Source organism: Bos grunniens, chromosome 12 (assembly GCF_055505025.1).
Source record: "Bos grunniens cultivar Pamir isolate PY7600 chromosome 12, Bosgru_T2T1.0, whole genome shotgun sequence".
Classification (NCBI taxonomy): Eukaryota; Metazoa; Chordata; class Mammalia; order Artiodactyla; family Bovidae; genus Bos; species Bos grunniens.
Window position 1 is genome coordinate 23901598 of NC_141176.1, and position 18473 is coordinate 23920070.

At 38.6% G+C, this 18473-nt stretch overlaps 1 long non-coding RNA gene across 1 annotated transcript; it reads right to left on the bottom strand.

The window, feature by feature from the left end:
• Positions 1 to 301: 301 nt before the first annotated feature.
• On the bottom strand, positions 302 to 7887 carry LOC147361531 (uncharacterized). The gene is made up of 2 exons (XR_015137584.1): positions 6492 to 7887; positions 302 to 4588 (listed from the first exon to the last, which is right to left on the bottom strand). It is a non-coding gene; the product is annotated as an uncharacterized LOC147361531 (long non-coding RNA).
• Between the last annotated feature and the right edge of the window lie 10586 nt (positions 7888 to 18473).

Here is an 18473-nt window from a genome sequence, read left to right on the forward strand (position 1 = left end):
CGCCAGGCATCCCTGTCCATCACCAACTCCCGGAGTTTACTCTAACTCATGTCCATTGAGTTGGTGTGGGGGAACATAGATGGAGACACATTTTAGAAAGGAATCACGCAGGATGTATCAAGGACCCTTTTAAAAAGTATATTTTTGACAGAATAATGCTATTTTGAGAGGCTAAGAAACTGATTAAAATGCATTTAAAAATGTATTAATAATAGCAATTGCAAGCACATTTCCATAATAGAGTTTTGATTAGTAAAGAATGTTATGGCTATATGACAATAAAATGCAGTCACTAAAAAGATTGTTTACAAGGGATGTTTAATGATATGGGGAAACGCTTATGATATTATAATGGTTAGAAAAAAGATGGTTTACACACTGATCTCAGAGATGCATAACAATGGGTACAGAAGACAAAGTACTGAAGTGTTCATAGGGCTTGTGTTTCCTAATATTTCCTCCATCTCTTTTTCCTATTCCTTTATTTAAAGAGTACTGGTGGTGATTAATATTAGAATGAAATCTTCAGGGTATAAAATACCAAGGCAGTTGAAAGAACTAAAAAAGGAAGTATTACTTAGATAAAAATGTGGTGACTGGAAGGACTTGGATCATCCCTTTCTGGGAAGAATGTGCTTTTCTTTAATCTCATCAAGGCTAGTTGAGTCATGGTGTCATTGCTATTTTTGCCATTTGGCACTGAAATACGGATAAGGGTTTGTGAATGCTGAGAAGACAAAAGGAAACGGTTTGCGAATGCTGAGAAGACAACAGGGTACACTGTTCCCACATATGGTCCCTGGCTACTCAGCTCCTGTTTTCTTTGTATTCCAAAGATCTGAAAGATTGGAGACCACAATTCCAAGCCTCGCTAAGCAGCTGGATTTTGAGTAGCTTCTATCAGTGGGGATCACAGTTAAAGGATTAAAATATGAAGGGAAGTAACATGTTATCCTGTTCCATAGGGAGAAATAGCAGACGAGTGTAAATGACTGAGGGCATCAGAAAACTCCATCAGTTTCAGTAGGTAGAATCGCGCCTGCTCAGAGGCAGGGATGATATCAGCAACGGGTATCAGGAGTTACAGTTTCAGTAACTTCAGCAGCACCAGTAGCAGTCCTTGCTCTGCCTCAGTGGTAGAACCTGCAGCCAATCAGTGGGAAATATGGATTCCTGAGCTTCAGCCTAGTCGTGAGAGCAACTTCCTGATCTCTGGGTGACACTTCCTCCCTTTTGGACTCTGAGTCCTTCCAACCTTTCCATGTGTACTAAGTCGCTTCAGTCCTTCCGACTCTTTGTGACCCCATGGATCGTAGCCCGCCAGCCTCCTCTGTCCATGGGATTCTCCCAGGCAAGAATACTGGAGTGGGCTGCCGTATCCTCCTCCAGGGGATCTTCTCCACCCAGGGATGTAACTTGCTTCCCTTATGTCTCCTGCTTTGGAGGTGGGTTCTTTACCGCTAGCTCCACCTGGAAAGCCCCCTTCCAATGTATCACTTTCCAATTCCTGTGTTCCATCTGTACTTCTTTTACTCGTCTTCGATCACCTTTGTTGTCAGTTCCCAGGGCTGATCCCTGAAGTGAATTCTGGTGTGAGTGTACCCGTCAAGTGTTGAGTCAGCCGCACTGGCCAGCTGGCTTTTCCTCAATCTACAGACAAACTTGGTTCACAAGTCCTGGCCGAGTTGTGGACTTAGATTTGTACTTACTACATGGATGTCATATGTAATTAGTTATCCTGGGCATTTCTGGAAATCACTGGACTTCCTGTTCGTCACTCGAGTTTCAGTGCATTGAGATTTGTGGTCTTACTGTTCATATTAATGTGACCATGGTTCTACTTCTGATCCAGTGGCTCCTTGGATATTGAACTTCCATCTTTCCAGGACCACAGCATACCTTAGTCATCTCCAGTCCTGCCCTTCATAGTCGATCACGGATTCTCATACTTTAGCGATTATTTCACTATATGATGGAACAGCTTGATATCTGGCACAGAAAAACTTGCCTATTTTCTCCCTTTTCTCTGAAGGAGTGTTCTTTTACATGAACTAAACTAGACTTTAGGGGTCAGTTCTTAACCTTATTGCCTTTGAAGTTTTCATTTTCATTAGCATTCATGCATTATACAGCATAAAGCTTTCATCTCATAGATGCTTTTAAAGCTAATAGTTCCTATCCATTTATGGCACTATCTAAGAAACTTTCTTTGAAGCACCACGTTATCAGGCATCTAACTGGAAATAATTAGAGGCTTTAAAATTAAATTATTTAATCCCCAAAGTATAATGCAAAAAAATGTTGTACATCAATAAGAAAATAAATTAATGTGGAAACTTTCTTTGTGCATGTGCGCATACCATTCGCCCAAGCTAGAATTTTTGTATTTTCTTTCAGGTAAAACACTAGATAGAGGCTACATAGAAACACACACACACACACACACACACACACACATATATGTAGCATAGATATGTTTTATATTAACTATGTAGTATAGATATGTTTTATATTAACTAATCAGACTATGTACACACACAACATTTAAAACATTTCTTCTATTTTATTTTTATTGAAACAGCTTGAATAGTGAAAATGCTGTCTCAAATGTGACTGTTTACATACATGTGTAAATTAGGTATACTGGATATTCTGAGGTTTTGTCCAAAAGAAAGTGTGGTCACATAGTATTGTACATAGTCATGAAGTCCCTTCTTTGAAAACATTGTAACCATGATGGAATCATTAAAGGGAAAAGTTCCTATTAAGTGGCTTCATGGATTTCTCACTGCAAAAATTTAAACAACTAAAGCACAGTGAGATGACAATTGAAATAATGACTTGTAGATGACCAGCCTCAAAGACACAGAAGTGCATCTGGGATCAATGTGATATAGATGCTATATGTTGGAAAAACAGCAGTGGATAAGACTTCCTGGTGGTCCAGTGGCTAACACTCCAAGCTCCCACTGCAGGGGCCTGGGTTCGATCACTAATCAAGGAACTAGATCCCACATGCTGCAACTAAAAATCCTGAATTTAAAAAGCCCTAAAATAAGACACAGCCAAATAATTAAATAGAAAAAAAAAAAAAAAACCCAGCAGTGGATAGACACATGGGAGGGGGGTGACTTCTTAATCTGTCAATTGCTCTAAGGACAAATTTGAGTCTACACTATCTAAAATTATTAGATTAGAATGTAAGAAACTCAGTCAAATATCCAGATGGTTAATTTACTTGAAACCACTGTTTCTGAATGTTTGGCCATATGGCAAGTTACAAACTAAACATCTGGATAAATCGTGTGCTGTCTTTTCCCACATGTAATTTGGTGTTGTGCCAGAGACGTGGAGTTGCCATAAACATCCACTTTCTCCCAGATGGTGAACAATCTTAACATATCTCTGTTTCTCCTTCAAATAAGCTAAAGTCTGCACTATCTGGTCATAGAGTTGTAGTGAATCTTTCTCGAATGGTCATATTTCAGAAAATTGCATTTATTGGTAATGAAAACATCTACCAACTTTGTCAATAAAGGCCAGTTCATTTTCTTTAGAACTGAAAACACTATATAGAATTTTATTCTATCTGTTCCTACATGCGATTTCAATTGTTTCCCCCCAATAGTTATTCCATATTGCAGTGGTCTTAAAAATGCAGTCCTCGGACCAGTAGCATTTACATCACCTGGGAACTTGGAAGAAATTCAGATTTCAAGCCTTACTGCAGATCTCAGTTCAGTTGCTCAGTAGTGTCCGACTCTTTTTGACCCCATGAACCACTGCACGCCAGGCCTCCCTGTCCATCACCAACTGCAGGAGTCTACCTAAACCCATGTCCATTGAGTCGGTGATGCCTTTCAACCATCTCATTCTCTGTCATCCCCTTCTCCTCCTGCCCTCAATCTTTCCCAGCATCAGGGTACTTTCAAATGAATCAGCTCTTTGCATCAGGTGGCCAAAGTATTGGAGTTTCAGCTTCAACATCAGTCCTTCCAATGAACACCCAGGACTGATCTGCTTTAAAATGGACTGGTTGGATCTCCTTGCAGTCCAAGGGACTCTCAAGAGTCTTCTCCAACACCACAGTTCAAAAGCATCAATTCTTCGGTTCTTAGCTTTCTTTATAGTCCAACTCTCACATCCATGCATGACTACTGGAAAAACCATAGCCTTGACAGATGGACCTTTGCTGACAAAGTAATGTCTCTGCTTTTTAATATGCTGTCTAGGTTGGTCATAACTTTCCTTCCAAGGAGCAAGCGTCTTTTAATTTCATGGCTGCAGTCACCATCTGCAGTGATTTTGGAGCCCAAAAATATAAAGTCAGCCATTATTTCCACTGTTTCCCCATCTATTTCCCATGAAGTGATGGCACCAGATGCCATGATCTTCGTTTTCTGAATGTTGAGCTTTAAGCCAACTTTTTCACTCTCCTCTTTCATGTTCATCAAGAGGCTCTTTAGTTCCTCTTCACTTTCTGCCATAAGGGTAGTGTCATCTGCATATCTGAGGTTATTGATATTTCTCCCGGCAAACTTGATTCCAGCTTGTGCTTCCTCCAGCCCAGCATTTCTCATGATGTACTCTGCATAGAAGTTAAATAAGCAGGGTGACAATATACAGCCTTGACGAACTCCTTTTCCTATTTGGAACCAGTCTGTTCCATGTCCAGTTCTAACTGTTGTTTCCTGACCTGCATACAGGTTTCTCAAGTGGCGGGTAAGGTAGTCTGGTATTCCCATCTCTTTCAGACTTTTCCACTGAATTAGAAACTATGGGACTGAGAACCAGTCATCTGTGTTTTAATAAACCCTCTAGGTGATTCTGGTGTACCCTACAATATGAAGATCACTGCTGTAATTAAAAAAGTCTAAACTTTCAGAACTGTTTCACAGTTTGGTATGAATTGCATTTGTAACTCTTTGAACCAAGAGAAATAATTTACTTCTTTATTATAGTTTCTTTTATGTCTCCAAACACAAACGCTCAGGCTTTTTGTGTATCCTTAGTCACTCAGTCATGTCTGACTCTTTGCGACCACATGGACTGTAGCCCCACCAGGCTCCTCTGTGCATGGGATTCTCCAGGCAAGAATAGTGAAGTGGCTTGCCATTCCCTTCTCCAGGGGACCTTCTGGACTCAGGGATTGAACTCTGGTGTCTTGCATTGCAGGCAGATTGTTTTACCATCTGAGCCACCAGGGAAGCCCCTCAGGCTTTTTACCCATTTTAAATTTCTCTACTCAGCTAACAGCAACAAAATAAGGCAGTCTCTTCCCCTCTTTTCATTTATTAAACGTTTTACTTCCTTCAACAATTTCTGTTTTGTTTTCTCACATCTTCAGGACGTTTATGGAATTTGGGCCTGAAGGTATAATGCCAAGTGTAGGTCATTTCTGTATGTAAGTGCTGAAATTCTGTTGAATATACTTCTATTTTCAGCCAATCACTGAGCAAACTTTTAAACCTATTTTAACATCAATATTTTATATAAACATAAAAATATTCAAGAAATCATGTAGCCTTCTCAGAGAAGTTGAGAGTTCTAATTCTGAATTATGAGCCCCAATTTTTGGCAAAATTATTCATAATTTCTATGATTCATCTCAAAGGAGGGCCATACCAACCACAAGATGTAAATTCTTCTATCACTGTAGAATTGTAGACTTATTCATCCTTGGTAAACCCTCTAAATGGTATTTATTCAGTCACTGAAACTAAATGAATCTTGACCTAAAATTTTGCATGGAATAGATGAAAACATGCATTTTACAACTGTTTGCTGGTGTCTCAGTGGTAAAGAATCCATCTGCTAATGCAGTAGATGTGGGTTTGATCTCTGGGTTGGGAAGATCTTGAGAAGGGAATGGCAACCCACTTAAAAGAAAATTCAAGGACTTCCCGGTGATACAGTATATAAGAATCTGCTGCCAGTGAAGCGGACATGTGCTTGATCTCTGGTCTGGGGGATTCCTTCTGCTATGGAGCCACTGGGCCTGTGTGCCACAACTACCGAGCATGTGCTCTACAGCTGGAGAGCCACAACTACTAAGCCTGTGTGCTGCAACTGCAAAAGCCCATGTACCTAGAGCCTGCAAACCCACTCCAGTACTCTTGCCTGGAAAATTCCATGGACTGGGAGGCTCCTCAGAGCCTGGTAGGCTACAGTCCATGGGGTCGCAAAGAGTCAGACATGACTGAGTGACTTCACTTTATATGACCACATGCAGTTTGACTATGAGGTAAGAAACAAGAAAGCCTGAATTCCAATCCCAGTTTTGTTACTTACCAGCTATGAAGTGCGAACTATAGCAGAGACTGAAAGTTGATTCTCCATAGGGATTTGTTCTTGTTTTTATATTAATGGAATCCCCCATTTTCAACTAGACAAATGGAGCCCAGAATAAGATTCCCTAGGTCCCTTTTCAGCCAGGTGTGGTTGCATGTGATCCTGTCACCAGAAGGGGTGTATGATTTCCAGAAACTAACCTTCCCTTACATGGTTTTTCCTTCTTACTAGAATGTGATCATAATTCCCAGACTTTTGGCAGCCTTCTTTGACCATGAAGTGACCTTGGGTCTGAAAGCCTTATATTGTAGAGTAATAAAATAAAAGGATCTTGGGTCCTGCTCCCGTGGGTCACGATTGCAGCCCTGGACCTGAGAGAAAAAGATAAACATAAAGGTTTAAGAAAGAAATAAATTTTATCTTATTTAGGCCAACACATTTTGAGTTTCTTTTTCAGTCAATCTTAATCTCAACTAATGATATTTAATTACTTTGAGCCCTAACAGTCTTATTTGTGATATGCAAATATCTTATTCATAGAGTGCTTTTTGGGATTTATCAAGATAATATATATAAAAGCATTCCAAAGTAATATACAAATGTAAGTTCTTATCATGAATTGCATAGCATTTCACAGTAGCAATTTGATTGTAGTAGAAATCAGAAGCACTGATGCTTTTTTTAACAGTGATAATCTTTTTTCCTAAGTAGAAATATATACAAGAAGATTCTTGTCAACAATTGTTAGAGTTAAAAATTGTTAGAGTTAATAACTATTAACACAAAATATAATAGAACCACAGTCTTTGCATTTAATTAATATTTTCCAACATTTCATGGACAGTTTGCATTAATCATATCTAAAGGCAGGTTTTGAACATTTTTATGAGCTTTATTTTTCAGATAACCGATTCAGGTATATCACAGATGTAATTCAGATATTCTTTTGTGGTCCTGTTGATTTTCCTTTTTATCAAGGCTGTTAACTCACAACAAATACCCTTGAACATTTTGGGGCGAGAATGTTTTATGCCACAATAACAGAACTCTGGGGTTTTGATTACACATTTCTCTGAGTGCTTCAGAAGAATCAAAGTCCATCTGGGAAGATAATTCCGGAATTAATTAGAGCTACTCCTTTGGTCTTATCCCTACCAAAGCAGTGCATCTGTGGTTGGACTCCATTTTTCATGAAACAGAGTTTCATGGCCTGCAAACTGCTTATGAAATAAAAGAAGCTCTTCGTAATCAATAAAATAGCAAATAGGCACTGATGGCATTCATCAGAGAAATCATCTTTGATTTGACTGCAAAAAATTTGTCCCACTCATTGAATGTATAAAATGTCCAGATTCATATCCTGTGATTTGAATTGCTGCATTCATGAGATCATGGGACCATGTAGGAAGGGGAGGAAGAATTTCATTGAGTTATGATGCAAGGTTAACGCTCTCTTTTTTAAAAGGGGAAGTTATTTGATTTGTGTTTTTTTTTTTCTTTTTTATGGCTATGCCATTGTTAAAGATATTGCTTGTGCTTGCTTAGTTTCTTTGTAATGGCTACAGTCCTGTCGGACTCTTTGTGATACTTTGGACTGTAGCTCACTAGGCGCCTCTGTCCAAGGGATTCTCCAGGCAAGAATACTGGAGTGGGTTGCGATTTCCTTCTCCAGGGGAGCTTCCAGACCCAGGGACTGAACTCATGTCTCCTGCACTGCAGGAGGATTCTTTACCCGCTGAGCCATCAGGGAAGCCCAAAGATACTACTTATTTTTTAAATCAAAGATTCATAAGAGAGATTTTTCACTAAAATAATTGCTACAAAAGTTTTTTTCTCAAGATAGGGATATATGAATATACCAGTTTTATATTAAACATTGATTAAACATGTACTTTATGAGGAAAAGGGAATTTAGCTATTCAATACTTTTTCTCTATTCTTACATGCCAGGAAACTCAGAGATTTAATACTAAACTGACAACTCATTTCAGGTTTCAAATAACATTTAATTCATGGTTCCTTCAAATTAAATTGACTATCTTTTATCATTTTTTATTCCTTAATTAATTTATGTACTATTTAAATGCCTTCTATAGACAGAATGCTAATTAAAATTATGCAAGTACTGAAGTAGATTGAACAAAGATGTCATATGCAGATTATTAACTTTGTAAAAACATTAATAAGAAAAAGGCAGAGATCTTTGGGATTTAGTTTTTTTGGAAACTGAAAATAACCCTTAAAACAACAGAATTAAGTTCCTAATATAGAAACATATAAGCTGGTTCTGGTTTTACAAACAAAGATAAAAATTTAAATAAAATATAAGATTCTTATGTAGGAGAAAAAAAAAAAAACTGACAAATTCTGACATATTTCCAACTCGTTGTGTGACCCTGGTTTTGCCAGCTATCCTACTGGGAGGCAGGGCTCTCAGCTCCCCTGCTCCAGAATGAAGGGTTTGGACTAGACGATTTCTCTACCTCCAACATTCTCTAACTCCATGACATTAAAAATTTCTATAACTCCACAATACTACAAACTTCTATAATTCCATGACATAATAAAACTCTGCAAATCAATGATGTAACGAAAGTCTATAACTCACGATACAACAAACTAAAACTTCATCACTGACTGAATAGACATGAGTTTGAGCAAATTTCTGGAGATAGTGAGGGACAGGGAAGTCTGGCGTGGTGCAGTTCATGGGGTCACAAAGAGTAGGACACGACTTAGTGACTGAATGACAACAGCAGAACTTCATGATACAATACACTTTTATAATTCCATAAATCAAAAAAACCCTGTAACCCTATGGTACAAAAAATTCTAAAATCCACACAATAACAGAACTCTTACATATAGGTCCAACCAGAGCAAATTTTAATGGTTCATTCCAGGAGAGATCTACTTTTCTCCTAAGAAACTGTGCAAAGTAAGTTGCTTCCCTCCTCACCTGTATTTGGGATAATTGCTGTTCATTGCTATTGCTCATGTAACGATGAAAAAGAATTTTTCACAGAGGGAAAATAAGATATGGCTATTCACTAGTTTCATCATTACTTGGAAATATAGTTAATTAAACAGATTGTCCAAGATGAAACACTAGAAACAATGATTATCCTGGATTAATTTAGCTTTTTTTCTTTTACTTCTGAAAGGTTGTACGTGTCATCTTTCTATGACGGTGGTATAATGATCCTCTCTTTGGATACTGAAAAATGCATTCTTATTTGTAATTCAAGTACATAACTTTTTACAGAGCAGAAAGATGAAAAAGGGCAAAATAAACCAAAAAAAAAAAAAAAAAAGATACAGAATCTAGTAGAATTCATTTCAAATATATAAGCTGAACTTTTAAATGCAGATTTAAAGATACATTTAAGTTTACCTCTTCATTATATTTTCTTCAATTGCTCTAACTCATCAGTTAAAGGAAATGGCAAACCCACTCCAGTATTCTTACCTGGAGAATCCCATGGACAGAGGAGCCTGGTGGGCCTCAGTCCACAGGGTCACAAAGAGTCGGACACAACTGAGCCACTTCACTTTCACTTTAAGATATAATCTACAGTGTTCAGCCTCTAGTTACTCTGCAAATGTATCACAGGGGTAGTTCTGGTGCCCCTGTTTTACACATTCATTTAGGTACTAGTTTAATAGATATTTGCTGAGTACTTGCTAGAAATTCAGAATATAAATGATAACAATACACATTTTTCATACTCATAAGTTCATAATTGTGTAGGCTTTGCATCTTAGAGAATATTTAGTTAATATAAATAGCTTTTTATTATTTTCAATTTAAAATAGGAATATATATATAGCAGTGTCACAAAATGATTTAATAAATAAAGTGTTGCTTATTAGTAGGGATTAGTAAACTAGCTAGTAGAAGAATGAATGAATTATATAATAATTTAGAAAAATTCTTAATCAATGGCTTAATGACAGAATAATTAAAAGCAAAATATGGTATCATATTATATATATATGTATATATATTTATTTAGAAATTTAGTTGCCAAATTTCCCATCCAGGAGTCCTATATATAATGTAATAAGAAATGATGTTGTAGCTTTGCTTCTTAGAGGTCTTTCTTGTTCCTCTACCCCTTCTATTAATGAAGAAAAATAAGCTTCATTGTTGCAAATAAACCTATTTTGTAGATAAATATATTTCTACCATAACTGGTAATACGTAGTTTTCTTAGATCCTGAGAACAGAGCCAACATTTTAAAAAAATCAAATAGGAGAAAGAAGAAGGAATAAAGTAATCATTTACTTACCCAGGGAAACAAAAAATAGCATCGCAGAAAATCTAATGTGTGATTCAGAGGATTTATGGGAGTACAGATGGTAAAGGAATGAAAGACATTTACATGTTCTTAAATGAGAATATAAATGTCCGATTTTTTAAATTGTTTTTACAAGACAATAAAAATACAATTCTCGTTCATCTTGTGAAGAGGATGGGCGAGGAGAGGCAATGCAGGACAAAGAAGTCAGCTAACTTTTACTGAGTGCCCTTCCAGCTACTTCCACAAGTGCTGCTTCATGCTTGGTGTCATCATTTAAAAATTTTATTTGACTTAGGAAGAAACAAAGTAACCTACGATTTGACTCCAAACCTGTTTTTCAATTATGCAACATTCCTTCTCCATATAAGGATCTAGGATGACATCTCCAGCCTAACAAGTGACACTGACCTGGTAGCAAGGATTGTTTTCCAAGTTTTAAAGGCAGCTGCGTCATAATTGGCCAAAAATAAAACATATAATCAAAATAGAGACAACTTGGCTCAACTGAACTCAGTAAAATTGTAAAGGAGAAATCAATATTTAGAATGAAGACTATTCTTTACAAAAGAAAATTGATTTTTATTTATCTATAAAACGCATGTGCGAATAATGTAAAATCAAGATAAAGCAATTCACAATATGCACAAAACTGATAAACATTATGACAATTCCCCTTTAGTAAAAAGATAAAGCCATCGCAATCTGTCAATAAAACCTGAAAGAAAAGATTCACAGTCGTGCCAATTTTTAACTGCTTTTATCAAGCACACCTGAATAAAAATGTGCCTTACTACAAAAGCTCAGACAGTCAGATGTTCTCTCCTTTCATTGTGAATCACTATAGAGATAGGACAAAATGGACTCCTTTTAACTTTCCACTTTTCTAACTGTTTGCTGATTAGTTCCAGGATATGGACTTTAATGTGAAGGATTTATTTGGAAATTCAATATACAAAGAGAATACATAGCTAAAACCATTCAAAGATTTCTAATGTCTTGATAGGCAGACATATATTTCCATGATTTATAGGTATGTATACATACATATAGGCTTCCCTGGTAGCTCGGCTGGTAAAGAATCTGCCCACAATGCAGGAGACCCCAATTTGATCTCTGGGTTGGGAAGATCCCCTAGAGAAGGGAACAGCAGTAGAATTGTGGAATTGCCTGGAGAATTCCACGGACAGAGGAACCTGGCAGGCTACAGTCCATGGGGTTGCAAAGAGTCAGACAGGACTGAGCGACTTTCACTATACATACATATGGGGCTTCCCAGGTGGCTCGGTGGTAAAGAATCTACCTGCCAATGCAGAAGATGCAGGTATCATCCCTGGGTAGGGAAGATCCCCTGGAAGAGGAAATGGCAACGCACTTCAGTCTTCTTGCCTGGAGAATCAGGTGGACAGAGGAATCTGGTGGGCTACAGTCTATGGGACTGCAAAGAGATGGGACACGACTAACTAACTGAGCATGCATGCATACATCCACAAGTATAAATATCTGATAAAATTTCCTGATCATGGACTTACTGGTACTCAAAGCTGTCTCCTATCTGAAACACTAATAACATTCTTGGCAGCATGAGCCCATTTCAAAGGTCAAAGATACAGAGCTTGATTCTTCACTTAAGCTAAGAAAAATGTTTATAGACAGAGCCTTTTTAACACCATACATGCTCAACCAATTTTCGTGAAGTTTGGTCCAGATCAAAGTAAAAATTTTACTTCTGTTGTCATTCTGTGAACAACTAGTGTTAAGAAATATTTTCCTTAGACATTACAGAGAAGAGTCTCATCTGTAGGGCCATAACTAGAGATACATAAGAATTAAAAAAGATTTAAAAAATGCATCTAGAAGTAGGTTCTGACATAGTAAAGAAAAATTACTAGCTGATGTGGTACTCAGTGGAGAAGGCAATGGCACCCCACTCCAGTACTTTTGCCTAGAAAATCCCATGGACGGGAGGAGCCTGGTAGGCTGTAGTCATGGGGTCGCTAAGAGTCGGACACGACTGAGTGACTTCACTTTCACTTTTCACTTTCATGCATTGGAGAAGGAAATGGCAACCCACTCCAGTGTTCTTGCCTGGAGAATCCCAGGGATGGGGGAGCCTGGTGGGCTGCCGTCTGTGGGGTCGCACAGAGTCGGACACGACTGAAGCGACTTAGTAGTAGTAGTAGTAGTAGTAGTGGTACTCAGCAAGCAACTGAAACATTAGAAACTGTACAAGAAAGTAGAAGAAAAGAGATTTCCTCTGGCACTTTCTTCCTGAAATTTAAAGATAATATACTAAATATTTAGGATCTCCAAAATCTTAACATATTCTCAATAACTTATATTCTTTTGGTATTGAATAAGAGATAACAATAACTGTTAAAACTTAAAATTTAGACAATATTAAAAAATTAAAATCACCTAACCACTGTTAGAATATAAGCATGTCTATAACATTCAGTGTATATATGTATATATACACACAAAATCTTATACCCTATTTCTACTTAGTTTAGTATAGTATTTAATTTAATATAAAAATATAATTTTAATTAAATATTACACATGCTGCTGCTGCTACTGCTAAGTCGCTTCAGTCATGTCCGACTCTGTGCGACCCCACAGACGGCAGCCCACCAGGCTCCCCCGTCCCTGGGATTCTCCAGGCAAGAACACTGGAGTGGGTTGCCATTTCCTTCTCCAATGCATGAAAGTGAAAAGTGAAAGTGAAGTCACTCAGTCGTGTCCGACTCTTAGCGACCCCGTGGACTGCAGCCTACCAGGCTCCTCCGTCCTCGGGATTTTCCAGGCAAGAGTACTGGAGTGGGGTGCCATTGCCTTCTCCGAAATATTACACATAAATATCACTAATTTTCCCAATGGTATTACTATATTTTTACATAATATACTTTATACCTAAATCTCTATTATTTAACATTGAGATTATTTCTTTTTTGTTTTCTGCTTTTATAAATAATGCAATGATAAATATTCTTGTGCAGAAACCTTTGTTCACATCTCTGATTACTTGCACTGAATAATTCCCTAGTAATGGAGATCACCAGGTAAAATGATCTATTTAAGACTTTTGAGAATATTAGGAGTGGTCCTCCAGAAGATCAAATCACTTTACATTTATGCCCCCTCTGTATAAGAGGGTCTATGTCTTGCATCTTTTGTCAACTCAGATATCATCTATTAATTTTAATCCATGATATTTTGATGGATGAAATAGCATCTTATAGTACCCTATATATATATAGTATACTTATATTATTTGGTTCTTTGATTTCTAGTGAGTTTGAAAATGTTTAAAAACACATAAGCCATTTGAATTCCTGTTTTATGAATTTTTATTCCTCATTGAGTACTTTTTCTCTCACTGAATTGCAAAGACTCATACATATTGACAAACTTGCCATACTTATTAAAAGCAACTTTTTCCCCCTGCTTGACAGAAATTTCTGGGGCTCATACTAAGATGAGAAGCAACTGCTCCAAGTTAATTACCAAAATTTGGGTTGATTTGATCACAAGCAATTCAACAAATTTTTATCTCTTTCTATGTGCCAAGAACCACACTGGGTATAGAGTGCAATCACAAGGACCCTGTGCTCCTGTCATATGCTAGACACAGGGAGATGCAGGTCTGTAAACAGCTAATTAAGAAATGTTGCTAAGGCCTGAGATATTTACATACTATGAGGCTTCTCCGGGGAAGTGAGGGCAACTGGTGTTGTAACTGAATTCCCTTTAAACCTTATTTTGCTCAGAAGATAGACTCATATACATTTTACACAATCACACAGATAGACATACCATACAAACACAGAGCACACACACACAACCTCCCTTCATATATATTTTTTACAGATGTTGCAGAAAAGGCAGCAGGGTCAGTGATGATGGAAACAGGACAAGACGGGTCTGTTAGAGTCATTATTTCCTTCCTGCAGCCCCTTTGGAATTCATGTTCCAGAGACACAGTTCACGCAGACACAGCTCTTTGCTTCCAAAGTTCTCTCTGGCCTCCTGCCACGCTAATCACAGAGGAACACAGGCCAGGCTCAGCTGTAAGATAATCATTCCATGTTCACTGACTTCAGCAGAATTTCCAAAGAAGTGAACCAAGGGCACAGCATGGCTCATTGTTAGATTAAAAAATAATAACAATGAAACTTGTTTGTCACAAAATGATAAAATGGAGGTGTCCGTGTCAAAATAAGAAACACAAATATTTTCTAGGATTATAATAAAATAACAATTCAGTGTTCAGAGGATAAGTAACATTCGTCCCTGGCAAAGGGATAAGACACCTTCTTTTCTAACATTTTCTGGCCTTTTCAAGGGTATCCTCATTTACCCAGGAAAAGAGAATGTACTCATTGAGGTTAAGTGACACAGGTGGTCAAAAGCAACATTGGAGCTGAATCCAAATATTATGATCCTTGGCTTAGTGCTCATCTTCATGCACCATGTTGCTTCCCATTGAAGTACATGAAGTGTAGGCTTGATTTGCAATCCATCTACCCAAGAAAAGGTATATGGGCCATATGGGGATATACTAGGAGGATGCTGGTGAGTGAAAGAAGGGGAATTCAGTGTAGCCTGGAGGGGACAGTCCACAATAGGACATGTAAGGTAGAGATAGTGGAGGACAGGGAAGTCTTGGGTACTGCAGTCCATTGGGTCTCAGAGTTGGACATGACTTGGCAACTGAACAACAGCAACAACAAGGTAGAGATATCCATGTTCAGGCAGGATTCTGACACCACCATCACCACTGCAGCACCATCATCACCACCACCATCATCATCACCACCACCATCATCATCATCACCACCACCATCATCACCATCATCAGCATCACCACCATCATCACCACCATCACCACCACCACCATCATCATCACCATCACCACCACTATCACCACCATTACCATCACCACCATCACCACCACCACCATCACCACCACCAGCATCACCATTACCACTGTCACCACCATCACCAGCATCATCACCACCATCACCAGCATCATCACCACCATCATCAGCATCATCACCACCATCACCACCATCATCAGCATCACCATCACCACCATTACCACCACCATCACCATTGTCACCACCATCACCAGCATCATCACCACCATCACCATCTCCACCATCATCACTCCTGCACTGCCACAGCCTCCCAACCACTGTCAGTGTTATAAACTTTCTCTCCTCGGATCATCCTCACTTGGATTCCGAGATGCCATTTGTAAAACTCTTACTTGACTGGGTCACCCATTGCTTGAAACTTACTACCTACAAGGTTAAGCTTAAGCTAATTGACATGGCTCTTCTGTGAGCTGTCTATGCCTTCTCTCTACCCTGCTTTTCCATTGACCCTGGCTTGAACTTGATGCTTCAGGTTTACCTCATCCTTTTAGGAGGCCTCCCTTTTCCCCTTTAACTGGGTCAAGTGCCCATCTTTAGATCTCCTCTATGTTACTCCATTATTATAGTTAACTAGTTTTATTAATATTTTCTAAAATTTAAAGTCTTATTGTTGTGTTTGATCTATAGGACATGTTTGTTAGGAAAGTCCACTGAACTTGGTAGTAAGAGCATCAGACTCCGAAGCCAGACTCTCTGGGTTTGAACTGCTGGCTTAACTGTGTGACTTTGTATGAGTTACTTAACCTGTCTGTTCTGTTTTTCTGCCTATAAAATGGGAATGATAATATTCTATAGTGTTTGGGGAGAATTAAATGAGTTTATATATATATATATATACACACACATATGAACTGTGGCTGGCATATCCATGCTACATAAGCTATAGAAATATTTGCTATTGTGACTGCAATTAAAGGGACATATGACATGAACCTGACCTCAACGATCATTCAAAGAACTACTAGAAACACAAAGAATATATGTAATAAGAAAGGACAACTCATAACTGAGGTCAAACTACATTAGCACTAAACATTCAGACTAATAGACAAGAAATCTTTCTGCATTCTAGAAAAGGGAAAGACCATTTCAGGCCCAAGGATGCAGAATGTCAAAAAGTTCATGAAGGTGATGGGGCTGGAGGGATAAGCAAGATTCACAATCTGTGCTCTCAGTGGGGTTCGATGGGCACTTGGCGCAGAGCAGTCCTCTGTCCTCTGTCGTGTGCAGCCATCCACACATCAGGGCATGGCAGACTGCTGTTAACCCAAGCTACCAGGCGCTTACTGACAGTAGTGCCCCCTTTTGACAACCATGAAAGCGGTACACATTTCCAAACATCTAGGAGAGTGGGACTGTACCTGGTTAAGAACCTTGCGGGCAGAGAAGAGTAGAAATGGACATTCCGGGCAAGAACAGCATGAGCAAAAGGATGATGGGTTACCCAAGAAGGGTTACAGAAAAGGGTGTACGGCTAGGTATAGCAGAGATGTAATGGGCCAGAATGTGAAGCAACTTGATGGATTGAGAAATTAGACTGATGTGCTGTTGTGCACATTCTCTACTTACATCTCAGTTGCTGGAACTGAGTGGAAGGAATATGAACTTTAGAATCAAACCACCATGGGTTTGAGTTCTGTCCTACTGTTTACTTGGTAAATAAATCACTTTCACCTCTCTCAGATCCATAAAAGAAATGTATAAATGGATCACTGTGCAGGATGAAGAGGTACGCTTGTTACAGTGCTTAGCAAAGTGTCTGAATCACATAATGTGCACCAAAAATGTGAGCTTGCTTTGAAGTTCCTCTCTGCCTGCCATCACCCCAGGTTAATAACTTGCACCTGGATAACTTTCCACTTCGTTTTATTTTTAACTATAACTAAACACACCTAATTGTCAAGTTTAGACATTGGGAAAGCATGCATTCTTCTCAGAGTGTCTGCAACAAATTATAGTTTCAAGGCTCAATGGTACATTCCTAGGGGGTGCTGCTCTTAAGGGGGCCACTTGAGAGTGGTTTATTTAGAACACTCATAACAAAGCATCATGAAGAGGCAATTATCCTGTGCCTTGAATCTGGTAAGAGGAAGAAAATGATTACTTTGGCAGGCAGAATGGATATTCTTTTTTATATATGGCCTATCACATTTTTTTTTTCCAGTTTCACTGAAAAGAAAACTTTAGAGGCAAATTTTTTAAAGTTTCTATTTTGCAGGCTCTTCAACAAGCAGAAATGTACCTATAATTGGCTCTGTGGCTTCCATTCCCATTTAATATGAAGCCTCCACCTTTACTGCTTCTCCCTGTCTGTCCTCTGATTGGATGCTCTAGGCGCCACACTGTTTTGTATCAAATGAATAGTTGAATGATGGATTGTTGTTGTTGCTGCTTAGTCACTAGGTCGTGTCTGACTCTTTTGTGACCCCATGGACTGTAGCCAACCAGGCTTCTCTCTCCATGGGATTTCCCAGGCAAGAATACTGGAGTGGGTTGCCATTTCCTTCTCCAGGGGATCTTCCTGAACCAGGGGGCAAACCAGCATCTCCTGCAATGGCAGGTGGATTCTTTACCGCTGAGCCACCTGGGAAGCCCAACCTATACTATATTCAACCTGATTAAGCATCTTTCTGATGTGGTTCTTTACTTCCCACCAGGAAACACTGAACAAATGGGTTCTGGACTTCAGAATTTCTCTTGCTTCTTGACTGGGACAGTAGTTGTGTCAAATTAAATTTCACATTTCTTAACAACTGCCTGAGACACACCTACACAAATTCACTCATCTTTCTCTTGCCAAATCACACCCCCAAATGCCCACTGTGTCATGACCTTTTTATTACCAGTGCGACTCCTGATGCCTGACCAGCTTAGATTTCAAATTCCATCTTAGTTCCTGAATTCTAAGCTCTACCTACTTTAGTTCCTCACCTTTGGTTA